This window comes from Protopterus annectens, chromosome 1.part0 (assembly GCF_019279795.1).
Source record: "Protopterus annectens isolate FY-2018-M chromosome 1.part0, PAN1.0, whole genome shotgun sequence".
In the NCBI taxonomy this organism is placed as follows: Eukaryota; Metazoa; Chordata; order Ceratodontiformes; family Protopteridae; genus Protopterus; species Protopterus annectens.
In genome coordinates, this window is record NC_056725.1 from 445,212,027 (window position 1) to 445,225,796 (window position 13,770).

Here is a 13,770-nt window from a genome sequence, read left to right on the forward strand (position 1 = left end):
TAGCAAGCTAACACCTGCTCAGGAAACTTACAAAAATAAAAGATATTTCACATGTACACTCAAGCAGAAACCAGAGCAATAAAGCACATGTAAATTCTGGCCCTTAACTTAACCTTAAAACAATGGTCATGAAACCTTCATCCAGACTCACTGGAGCTGACTTGTAATTTAATAAAGAGATTCATAAGATCTTTTCAACTTCAAAAGACACATTTGAAATGCTTGGCTTGGTTTTCCTTACAGCAGATGGCAATGTTGCAACAATCTTGAAGTTCACATTTTACAGTGTTTTCCTTCATTTAAAAACACAAGCCTGTATTTTACATTTATTTATATAGTTGATAGAATTATGTATCAAATTCTATTTGACTAGGCTGGCAGCCTTCACCCATCTTCCTCCAATCTTTACACCAGTATCCCTTGCTAAGGAGGGAGTCATTTTCTAGACATCCTGATAGATAGTGGTCTTCTACTTGTAGCCCACAAACTATTACCGTTACTGATATATATCATTCATGGAATGCCTATAGTCATGGGTTTTGCATTTTATATTATGATAAAGCACATTTACACTATTTTGTATGCACTTCTACTGATTGCTCATTACACTGCTTTTACTGCACTGACTTAGCTTTTAGAAATGTAAGCTATTGTTACTTCTGTATAGGTATTCTGTGTTACCTTCATATCCATATACCTAATTTTGAGAAACATTCCTCATTCTCAGTCTTAAAAAGTCCATGTTCCTTGCAGTTCCACACTGACTGGGTCTGTCATACATTCAGTGTTAAGATTTTTTTAGCTAATAACCTGGATAAATAATACCAAATTATATTAGTTCACCAGAAGGACGTTTTATATGTATAAAATAGCACATTCTAACCATCATGTGAGCTTTCTACTTAAAAGTTGTCAGTAAGCTGTTAGTAAAAGCACTCCTAATGACAATCAGGTTTCCAGTAGTACACATGCTGCACCTAGCACACCCAGCACAAAGCAGAAATAGACCCACATATGCTAAAGTACTTAAATGGAACCTTCCAAAACCCCAAAGACTTCTTTGAGGTGCCCCAAATATACTCTTTCAAAACAAAACAGACATAACACATATAGTCACATCTCATGGAGCCTCTACTTCTAAGACTTTAAGGCAAGCCACCACACAAGCCAACATTCTGGTTATTGGAGACCCAATTGTGAGACTCAGTGCTATCCATCTCATCAGGATGATTAAGGAGAAAGTCAGGTCAATTGTTTAATAGGGGACAGGATCCACCATATTATGCATGCACTCAGGCCATTGGACCACAAGTACCAGTATGACTCGGTCATAGTCCATGTGGGTGTAAATGACTTGAGGTGTTGAGATGTACCTCCACAGACTATATAAAGAGAGGCATCAAGGAGCTCTTAGAATATGTATCCCAGGCTGTTATAAACCTAGCACTGAGCAGCATTCTGCCTTCTCCAAGAATGAAGCCACAATATGAAAAGAAGATGAATGACTTTAACAACTGGCTCAGTTTCTGGTGTCATTGTAATGGAGTGCAATATTTGTCAGCAAGTAAGAAGATGGACAACAGACCATGCTGCTTTGACAGGGGTAGTCTACACATCTTCCTTCTAGGCTTTTAAATATTAGCTAAAAGATTGTTCTCCCCCATACTGCCTTTTTTAGGCAATACCAAACTGAAAGTACTTCTGACATAGCAAATCAAAACCAAGAAAATCTAAAAGTGTTACTGCTCAGTGCTAGGAGTCTAAACAAGAAACTCCACTCCCTACAAGTTCTCTTCACCATACAGAATGCTGATGTCTGTGCAGTCACTGAGATATGGTTTAAAGCTGAGGAGAGCACCCCGGCAGTGCAAGGCTATAATGCTTCCACACATTTAGATCAGCTACTACACAGGCAAGGAATAAAGGTGGAGGAGTCCTGATTTACATCAAAAATAAATATGCCTGAAAGCTGATCATACAGGATGATGCACTTGAGCTTCTCCATGTTGAAATCACCATAGGCAGAATCCCATACCACTTCCCTGCAAGCTCCTCTATGACTCAGGAAACCCATAACACATATTTGAGCTTACTGAAAACACTCACCATCCAACACAATGCCATATTCATGAGTGACTTCAATTACCTCAGTATTAACTGGGAATCATATATAACACCAAACATGGGGACACAGAGATTCCTGGATGTTGAAAACACAAGCTTCATGACTTAGATTGACAATATGCAAACCAGGGGTGCAAAGATACCGGATCCGGTCCTCACTATTATGGGAAAGAGCAACATCGCCCCTAGTGTAATGCTCTCTCTGGTAAGGTCAGACCACAAAACAGTCACCTCTGAAGTAAAAATAAAACCCAGAATCCATCTAACACTGGAATATTCAGTAACTACTCTAAGGCTAACTTCCTACTATTAAATGATAGTCTGGCAAAACTTCAAGCCCCTGTAAACTCTGAGAACTCTGCTGCCTACATGGAACTGCTCACAGAAACCCTTTACAAGCATGTTAATAGCTGCATAGAGACAGTTGTACCCACCAGGAATAAGTACAGAACTAAGTCAAAATACAAGCCATCCTGGTGGAATCACAACATTAATAGGCTGTATAATAGAAGGAAGAAAATCATGGCAAAAATTAGGAGGTACAGCACCCAGCAAGATAAAAGCACTCTCATCAAACTAAAGAAACAATAGAGAGGACAAATAATGTCTACCAAAGCCAAATCTGAGATAAATTTGGTCTTCCATGGTAAGAATAACCACAAGGTATTCTTTAACTATGTCTGCAACCTCAAAAGCAATACACAGTTATGTACAGTGCTCATTGTTAATGAACTCACCTATACTGAGCCACAGGATACAGAAAACCTACTGGCTGACAAATTCAGCTTCAAATTTACCCCTCTCCCCACCAGTCTCCCCTCAGAAAATACCATCAATATAACTCCCCCAACTATCACTAGGGAACTGATCTTCAGTACTCTAAGTCTGAGAACAGTGCACATATGGGCCCCAACAATATCCAGGTTGCCTTCTAAATAGCATGAAATATGGCCTATCAGGGCCTCTGGAAACACTATTTAACATTAATCTCCAAACATGCTTCATGAATTCAAACAGACCACCTCACTGACCCTCTTCAAAAGAAATCTTGATGAGTGGATGGGAAACAGAAAATTCACCCCAGGGATCACACCAGTGGCTGTACTTGACAGAGGCACTGGGAACTAAGGTTGGGTGGCACGATACCAGGGTAATCCTATGGGCTAGGCTTGTAAAAGCTCCAGGGCCATTAGCCTAGTACATACCTATAAACCTGTCAACCTACGACTGAAGAACAACATCCCTCAACACAAAGGTGGACCATCTACAGACCCTGGAAACTACAAACCCATAAGTCTCACTAGTCTCATATGCAAAGCCATGGAAAGAATTATCATGGAAATGATCAATAATGACACAGGAAAAATCTAGACACTGGATCCAACCCAGTCTGGTTTCATCAAGGGCAGTCATGCCTTCTCAACCTGGTGGACTTCTTTGAGAAGGTCATCAAAGCAATGACTGAAGCTAAAACAGTTCACAATGCATACCTTGACAATGGTCAAGGCATTTAAAATGCATCATAGTAGAGAATCATTAAAATGTATGCAATTTAACCCTTTCACTGTTAAATGTCATTTAAGAAGAATTGTTTTAAAACAATAATATTAATTAATGTATGTACCTCACTGGTGGTTTTAAATCATGTGATTTATGTTAATTATTATAAAAAGCAAGTTTTCAAACTATTTTGTAGTTTTAATGAAGTTCTGTTTGGGTTTGTAACAAAAGCGTCCAACTTTTATTAAAGTGGTTGCATTTAAGTGTCGGATTTTTATTTCAGCTAGCCTACTACATTTATTTCTGGATTCTCAGTTTGTCACTCACTGGTTGGATTTGGAGTTTGTTATTCATTTAAAATTATACCTTACTCAGGTATTACTGACAACTGTAAGAGGTTAGGTATAATCCTTTAAGTCCCCCAGTGGATAGCCAGCTGGCTCACAGACAGGAATCAGTAAGTTAGAATTGGGGAGCCCACCTCAACAAAGAGCCCAATCACCTGACTGATCCCTGAGATTGCTCCTTTTTGGCATCTACTTCTCTGAAGTTAAGGCCAACCCCAAGGGCCTCTTGCTGATAAATATGCAGATGACTGCAAATTAAGAGCATTCATAGAATCCCCCATAATACTAACGTTCTCCAGGAAGGGCTGATAAGACTTCAGTGGCCATTAGCTTAGTACACACTAATGAGCCTATAAACCATTAAGAGTTCCACATTTTGCCCATTTGTTCCATATCATGAGAAATAGTTTTCCTCATTTCATTAATGGAAGGTTGAGAGCTATGTTTACCTAACTTTGCTCAGTGTTTGTGTGTGTGTGTGTGTGTGTGTGTGTGTGTGTGTGTGTGTGTGTGTGTGTGTGTGTGTGTGTGTGTGTGTTTTGTTGTTATTTGTACTGTATTTTATTTACCCCAATGCTAATGACCAGCAAACCTGCCCTCAGTCAGATATTGTACTGTTGGATGAGGGGCCATTGTCTCAATATCCATGATGTTTTACACTGTATGATCTAATTCCATCCCTGGTGGTGATGTTAGCACTTGTTTCACTGCTATGGTTGCCTGTGCAACCCTTGTCTGTGTACACCTGCTCCTCCACATATTCCGACCGAAGCTTAATCATTAACTTGGGCTGCTACTCCCTTATCTCTCTGGCACCAGCTCCCCACATCATAGCAGCCCCCTGCTGAGTGGAGACCCTGGCATAAGAACAGTGGCACAAGCAAGACAGGAACCACTGCCCCTCCACTTAAGGATGGGCTCAGCCAATCCTCCATGCCTTTTCTATCAAGTGCCATTGCCAGCCTGTATTTAGGGCTTTACCCTACTGGTGTAGGCTCATTAGTGTGTTTTAACTGAAGTATATGATGTTTTCATTCTTGTCATGCATTGTACTGTACTTTGCTATTGTCTGAGTTGGGGCTGAAATGGGCCTTCTGGGTCGGTCTATTATCCCAATTACCAAACAAGCAATTAATAAATAAATAAATAACATAAATAAAGAGTACCTGCACTGGCATACTAAATTCAATGTTAATACGGTCTGTAGCCCACAACTCACCCCCAAAAAATTATGGATGTGACTAGGATAACTACTGAACTAGCTGATAACCCAGTTGGCAGCCCCCCAAAACACCCCCAAAAATGTCCTCAGGAGTTGAAGATCAAAAAAGAAAAAAAGTCCTGTAGGTAAAGTTTTGCTACTAACACACACAAACTCCACACCACTCCAAACACATATATACAGACACGCACACACACACACACACACACACACACACACACACACACACACACACACACACACACACACACACACACACACACACACACACATGGACCCAGAGATGCTCCAGCATACTTCCTGTTTACCTAAGGATCTTCTGGTAACTGTCAGATCAGTTAACTAGTTCAGGTACGTGGAAACCTAGCCCATGCCATCACTACCCCTGAACTACCACACCAACTGGATTACAAGGGGGTGTGCTGGGACAGCTTAGAAAATTGTATTAACTCATGAGGTTTATGACTTCCAGAAATACTTACTGAAGTATGTAGAATGTGATGATACCCAGAGTTGAGCATCATCTTCCATTATAGTATGAGAAACAAATTCAAATATCTGTTTACCATGAACTGAGTCTAGCATTTCACAAACCTCTTTAACTTCAGTGTTCACTTTGGGACATCAGTTTTATAAGTTCGTCAGCTACCAGTCATTGAAACGACTTGTTTTCTTCTTACCTCGCTTACCCAAAACCTTCTCTATCATGAATACAATGAATATGGCTACATTTTCATTTTGCATTCAAACAGGCCATGTTTTCCATTGTAAAATCAGATCACAACCTGACACAGCTTTGTTCTTGAGATCATGTCTACTACACCATTCTTGTGTGAAGTTCCATTTGAATGATGGTGTGTCAGCAGGGTTATGGACAAATGCTTGAAAGTTTGCTGTCATCTGCACATTTCTGTGCAAAACACTGGAGTCAATCAGTTCTGATGTCTGACAGGAAGATTTATTTTCTCTTGGTGATTTTTGCCCCATGTTTGTTGACCATCAAACATCCCCTCTCTCAGACAGTAACCATTGTTCCTCACCCCAGGATTGGTGAGCCTATTTTCCCTGCCTCAACCAGCAAGTGTCAAAGCCATATTTCAGCTTAGGTCAGCAGAGTTGTAGTTTGCACTTTACTTCTCTGTGGTACCAATACAGGCATGTCTGAGAGGAAGATGCCAAAAAGGAATGGCCAGAGAACACAACCTTGAGGGACCCCACTGTGTGCAGGGCATGCCTGGAGAGGTTAGGAGTCTTCTTATTCATACCCACTCACTGTATATGACCATGTAACCAGTTATGTGCCCAAGTTATTACAGCTTCAGTTACCTTTAGATCCCTGAATGTATGTATGATAACTTCATAGCCAGATCAAGGTTAGCTGCATGCATGGATGACCATCATCCAGGATATGACCAGACTTTTAAAGAAATTTATGAGGTTACTCATGAAAGATCATCCTTTGTCAAAACTGTAATGGGTTACATCATGGCAAAGGAGACTTCCCATTTTTCCCCTGAAAAAGTTCATTTGCACAACATGTTTGTAAAGCTAATTTGTCTTCAATTATTGGAAATCTTTAGGGCCTTCCTTGTGCATTGGGACTAAAATCGAATTCTAGATAGCAGGGACACAGCTGTTTATGCTTTTATTAAGAATGTACATAAAGGATAAATTAGAAAATTAGGGATTCCATTGATTAGGAATGATATTGTCATCCAGTCCAATGTAATTTGGGTTTCTGATATTACTGAGGCAAAGACAATTTCAAATGTAATTTCTGATGGTCTTATGTTGCAGATAGAAAGAGTGGGTTGGGCTCCCCTTGGCAGCCTGAAATTTGCTCCAGATCTGTATAATAATACATGTTAGTTACATTGGCTCTGCTACGGCGATGTCACTTCTGATCTAGCACAATATATTTTTGTTTCTTTGACCTCATTTTTCAGATATGATTTTTAGAAGACCTTATTATCAGCTCTTGTCTCTCGATGACAAGTTTTACTGCAAATGAAGTGTGGCGCCTTTTGATTATTTAATGAGTAAGTTGAGTTCTGTCCAGTAGTATTCAAAAGTGTCGATAACTGAGATGTTCTATTCAAATGTTAGACTGGATCTAGGATTATATCCCATTTTCTTATGCAAATTATGTAACGAATCTATGCATTTTTGAAGACTTACATGATGAAAGTGTTCAGAGGTAACAAGACTAGCGGTTGCATGACCTGAGTGGCCACTTTACTGATCAAATGAATTCAGTGCTGCAGGACCCCTAAGATTTAATTTGGACCTACCCTTGAAGCACATGTACTCATGGCTGTATAGTACCTGAACAAATACTGCACAATGGAAGACAGAAGAAGGCAGTAACTTTTAAATGAAAGACAAGCCCTCCTCTAACCACACTACCACCACATTTTGGGGGACGAAGACTGAGTGCACATTTTTATTCTTATTTCTATATTGTTGGAGAATTTTCAATAACAAACAAAGGCAAAATTCTCTTTGTCTTCTTCAGGAGACTGTAACCTCAGAGAACACAGGAAACAGTGCTTTTCAAGCAATAATGCAGTGCATCTTTAGGGAGCAAACAACAACACACAACCAGCTACTACTTTGATCAGTAGTGCTCAGGTAACTGTGTGATATAACCAATCTCTTATAAAGCAATAGAAAGTAAGTCATTTGTGTCCAACTCATGTTCATCCCTAGATTCTTTATACATCATATTTTAATTGTCTTAATTGTAAATGAAGCATTCCCATATGAGGCTATGTCCTACCATACTGGATCAACAGTTCTTTCTTAATGGCAGATGCCCATTTCCAGTCAGTCTGTTATCACTGGTGCTATTGCAGTGTTTTCTTAAAGCTGGTGTAGTAACAATACTCCCTTCCTCCTTCCCTCCTTCCATGTTGTCATAGCCCCACTTGTCGCTTTTAGCAGCTTTTAACAATTATTCATTTGATGATGGGTTCTAGAACATATGGTATATGTACAGATTCTTTAGAAATTGAACCTAAGTAGGCCTGCCTGCTTTGACAACCAGTTAACTTTTAAATGGACATCAGGTAAGCTCAAACATTTTTAAAATAGGTTAATTCCAAACCTGTTTCTGCCGCACATTTATTTGCTGCTATATGTATGAAAACACACCCAAAAGTATATGAGTGACAGATGATATCTGCACCACTTCCTTCCATTTTAGTTTTAAACAGTCTAAAATATTATATATATTTAAGCATTAATGCTATATTATAGCAAAAGTAAGCATTTCTGCATTGCCAGCAGGGCACCCTAATATATAGATATGAATCTCCTGTTTTTGGAACAAAATTCATATCCACCACTTAGTCCACAGAGCAAGACGGAGTGTAAACATATTTGGGAATTGATGAAAGATTGACAATAAAACATGAACAAATGTGAATAAAACTTAGTAAGGAATACTTTAGAAGACTTAAATTAATCCTGAAAATGGTGTTGACATCTTGGAACAAAATCCAGGCTATAAACCAATTTGCTTTTCCTGTCCTATCTTACAGTTTTGGAGTGATTGACTGGCCCCAAAACATGTTGAATAGATTAGATAGGAAAACAAGAAGGATGTTTCATGCTCACTAAATGATTTATAAAAATCATTGCATACCAAGATTATATATTCCCCATTTCGAAGGAGGGATGAGCCTTCTTGAAATTGTTTACATGTATAGATCTGCAATTGTGATACTCCACACATATCTGCTGACCTCACAAAACCCAAACATAGCAAAAGTTTTGAAACATGAGAAGAATAAATCTAAGATGACTTCTCTTCATATCGGCATCAATCAGGAATGGAAAACAAACCAGAAGTAGATAAAATCAGGTAGCAACTGAATGTGCCAAAAAACAAAAGAAAGAATATAAGGTGAAGGACTAGATGAGAAGGCAAGACATGTGGAAAATGCATAAATATAGTTGCAAGTATAGAAAACTTCTGTAAGAATCTCATGTTGATCAGGAACGAATGCAGGAATTGTTAAGGAGAGGCAAATTCAAACCAAGAGATGAAAGGTTAATGTTGGTGGCTCAAGATAGTGGACTGCGTACATGTTGATTTACAAAGTCCATTGAACATGTGGGAGAAACAGACAAATGTAGGGTTTTGTAAAACCAAATTGGAAACAGTTGCACACCTCATTGCTGGTTGTGACATACTAATGGCAGAAAGACTGTATACTGAAAGGCATAATAATGTGGCAAGACTATTGCACTAGGGATTGTGCAAACAGTATGGTATTGAAGTGGCTGAAAAACACTGGGAACATGAGCCAAAAAGCATCTTACAAAATGATAAAGTTTACATTACATGGGATCATCCATTACCAATTGTTCAAAAGAGAGATGCTAGAAAAATGGATATAGTGGTCCATGAAAAGAAGACATAAGTAGCATTGATCACTGAAATTGTCACACCCAGTGACTGCAGTGTCTTGCATAGAGAGAGACACAGTCATAAAATATCAGAATTTGCAGGCAGAAACAAGAGCTATGTGGAAGAAAGATACTCAGACAGTCTCAATAGTAGTAAGAGCAATGGGTCTTATAAAAAAGAATCTATAATCATATTTAGATATGGTAACAATACATGTAACTCCGTATGAATTGCAGAAGGAGTCATTACTGGGCACATTGCGAGTGCTGCAAAAAGCACTTCTGGTTGACATCAAAGATTGAAACAATACTAATTTCATGAACTTTAATCGTTCTTTGACTTAGAAATGGGGTCCATTCTCATCATGGTATTAGAAACCCAAAAGATTTGGAGAAATAAAAAAAACTTGAGAGGATACTAAAAAAATTCAGTTTTAATGTTCATTGACATCCTAACTCCATTAAATGGGCTTTCTCTACATTTTCGACCCTTACATAAAAACAATTTATTTTCATTCTGCTTTCCGTATCAATCCTCATTTTTCATGAGCTTCAATTAGGAAACAGATAATGTAATTGAAATCTTTAGTCTAGACCACAGTAAAAAATGAAACCTCTTAACACCATCTGTCCTGAGTAGTGGAATGCTAATTAATCTCCTCTTCCTAAATGCTTTGATGCCAGGAAACCACATATTCTCACAGTGTTTCTCCCAAATCCTTAACTGAGAACATACCTCATATGGTTTGCAGTATCCGAAAAACAATGCAAGTTACAAAGGAAATGTAAATTATCAGACTTGTTTGTGAGACAAAAGGCTACACACTAGTGTTAGGACAAAATTCTATCTATCAACACTCAGGGCCAGAATCAGAAAACATTGCTGCATTGTGCTAAGTGTGTTTGTATGATGAGCAGCTCCACAGGGGGTGGGTGTGATTCAGAAAACCCAGCTACACAACATGGCTAAGTCAAATAATATGGATGGCTGTGTTATATGTAAATGAATGCTGCATTTGATAATGAGGCAAACAAGATTGTGGAGTGATTCAGAAATGTTTGAACTGTGTGCAGCATTTCTGCACTCGCCTTAGTTTGGAACTTGGCCACATGACCATATTCAGATGATATGCATCACTAATAGTAGGCCTGATGTTGCTACAACTATGGTAAATGTATATCTGCAGGAGGCTCTGACCACAGCTTCTGTACATGACAGTGAATGACACCATCTCGGACAAAAAAAATCATAAAATATGTATATAAAAAAAATATATATATATATATATATATATATATATATATATATATATATATATATATATATATATATATATATATATATATATATATTTAGTTTATTTATTATTTATTTATTTTATTTTACATTTGTTGACTGGGCTAGTCCAGCTGGATTTATGTCCATTTTCAGTGGAGGCCCGGGGAGAAAAGCTCCAGAGGTAAAATTAATTTTAGAAATACAAAAAAGACATAGTACAAATGTGTTATGCAATGGGAAAAATAAAATGTTATTACATATATTATAGATCTTAACTAACTAAAATAATGCTAAATCAGAAAGTGATTAAGTTAGAGGTTAACTACTAGCAATACAAAAAAAGAAGGTAGGAAATATTATAGTGAATAAAGTAATATTTACAAAGAAAAGGGATAATTTGTCAGTTGAAGAGTTGAGGTAGATGAAGAAATCCAAGTGGTTAAGAAAGGTTTATGATAGAGTAAGCTGCAAACAGGTTAGTCTGGGTTGGTACAAGAGCAAAGCCAGAAATTATTAAGATGTATTAAAAGTTGTTTCTTATATATATATATATATATATATATATATATATATATATATATATATATATATATATGCAAAAGTTGTATGTATATAGATAGAAAGATTGATGGATTGCAAAACTGATAATAATGGTGCTTCTCAGTTGCCGGTTATTCCTGATGGTTGACAATCTCACTTTCTGGGGGTCTAGGGGTGAGACAAATTAAAAAAAAGACCAAAGCACTACACCTACCATTAGGATAGCTGTAGATGATGTCAAACTATCAATGATCTGGATCCCTTCTCAGTGAGTTTCTACTTGCCATGTGTTCCCTGTGGTTTGAGTTTAGGGTACAGATCTTGAGGGGAGATGAAGTTGGTGTTAGGCCATAAAATGCCTAGGTCTTTTGCCATGGTTCATCCAATGTTATTTGTCCCCCATGGATATAGTCTCCGGGTCTAGTTGCACCTGCTTCCTGTAGAAGGCTGAAGAAGTTAAAAGCAATGGAATCAAAAAATCTCAGAAGGTTGTTTCTTCTTATCAAGTTCCTTACTGGTGTTGAGGCAGATGAGCACTGCATTAGTCTGATTTGATTATAGAGTTTTCCAGAAATTTTTTTATATATATATATATACACACAACTGGGACGTCCCTCTGATTCGGCCAACCCCTGAGCTTGTTCTCCCTGAGGACAGTGAAAGGGAGTGTCATGGATGTGTTCAGGGCTTCACCATGAGGTCTGCCTCTTACAAAGAATGCTTTCCTTTAACCCTTTAAGCTCAGGTTTCATTATAATCCAGTCGCTCTATTTTTAACAAAGATAGTTCCTGTGATATAAAAATTTATTAGCACACATAGTAAATATTTTTGCCAAAAATACCAGTTAAGGTTGTGGGTGCCTCTGCTGTGCTTTTACTAATGGAGTCTTCAGATCTGCCTTAAAAGGGTCCACCAATGGACCTGGAGTGGATCGTATTCAGGGTTTGTTTTATTATGGTTTCAAAAAGTATCGGCATCCAATTCACCTTAAATAACTGTGGATTCCATAAATAAAGGCAATGTTGTTTAGTGGAATTATTGTTGTTGCTGTAATAGTAGTGTGCTCAAACAGGGAAATACTGGTGAGTAGTTGTGGGTTGGGAGGGCTGAAGTTTGATAGTGGCTTTATGCCTATGTGGAGCATAATGTTAGCTACCTGGAAGGGAACCTGCTCATTATCGAAGTACGAGCTGTAAATATCCAGCTGAAGGGCCCTGTTTTGCAGTTGTTTATTTAACAGTCTAGTGGGGGAGCAAAAAAATCTTCCAAATACTATATTCATTTTATGTGGTCAAGCACCAGCCAACTTGTGTGCAATTTGGCAACTTTTTTCATAAAGCCTTTTGGGTGATCTCTCCTTCGGTTGGAATTACAGTGGAATTAAGTGAAAAAAGTAGAGCAGAATAAGGAGTGTGGTGTTGCTTAGAAATGATGATGGAAACTCGCAGTCAGAATTACATATGGGGAACACCTTGGAGGACGGATATCCCTAGTATTTTAGAAAGCCCATGGATTTGGAAACTTAAAGAGAAAAAATAATAAAAGTCTAGCTTTATTTCAGGGAGAGAATGAAAACCAAGAAATATCCTCTTTCTTAAGGCTAGCTATGAGATGGTGGGATGGTGTTTGAAAAAAAACAAAAGGGTTATACTTAAGTTAAGTGGCTCTACCACTCTACCATATGAGGGAGTGGGTATATGAGGTTCTAGTATTGGTGTTGTTATTAATTTATATGACCAATTTTTACTTGGTATAGTTCATCCCTTTATGGATGAGCTACACCCATTATAAAGCAGTCATATAAATTAATACTGGCTCCAGAACCCTATATACCTACCCCCTCATAATGAAGCATATTTCACAATAAGTGCCCGCAAAAAAACAAGTTAAATTAAAAATCTATTCTGTTAAAATATTAACAATAAATTCATAGACTTTATGCCCTCCAGTTTATCCGCAGCTAGATAATAAACACACTACCAACAGTCAAAAACAAGGAAACAAGGATCATGCAAAAAAATGGCTCATATAAGGATGTTCCTGTTTATTATAATAAATTCCCATTTTTTTACACTGCAACTACTCTAGGATGCAGGAACCAAGTATTTCTACACACACACACACACACACACACACACACACACACACACACACACACACAAAAAACAAACACACATAACCATTAGTTATAGATCATTGTATGACTCTTCACCTCAGATATCTTCTTGAGATCAAATTAATTAACAAATTCATAAATAAAATCCAAGAAATATAGATCAGTTTGATGCTGCCAAAAATATTTAGTACAACCAATTGCAATGCCCTTCTGCCCTCTCAGCTTTTT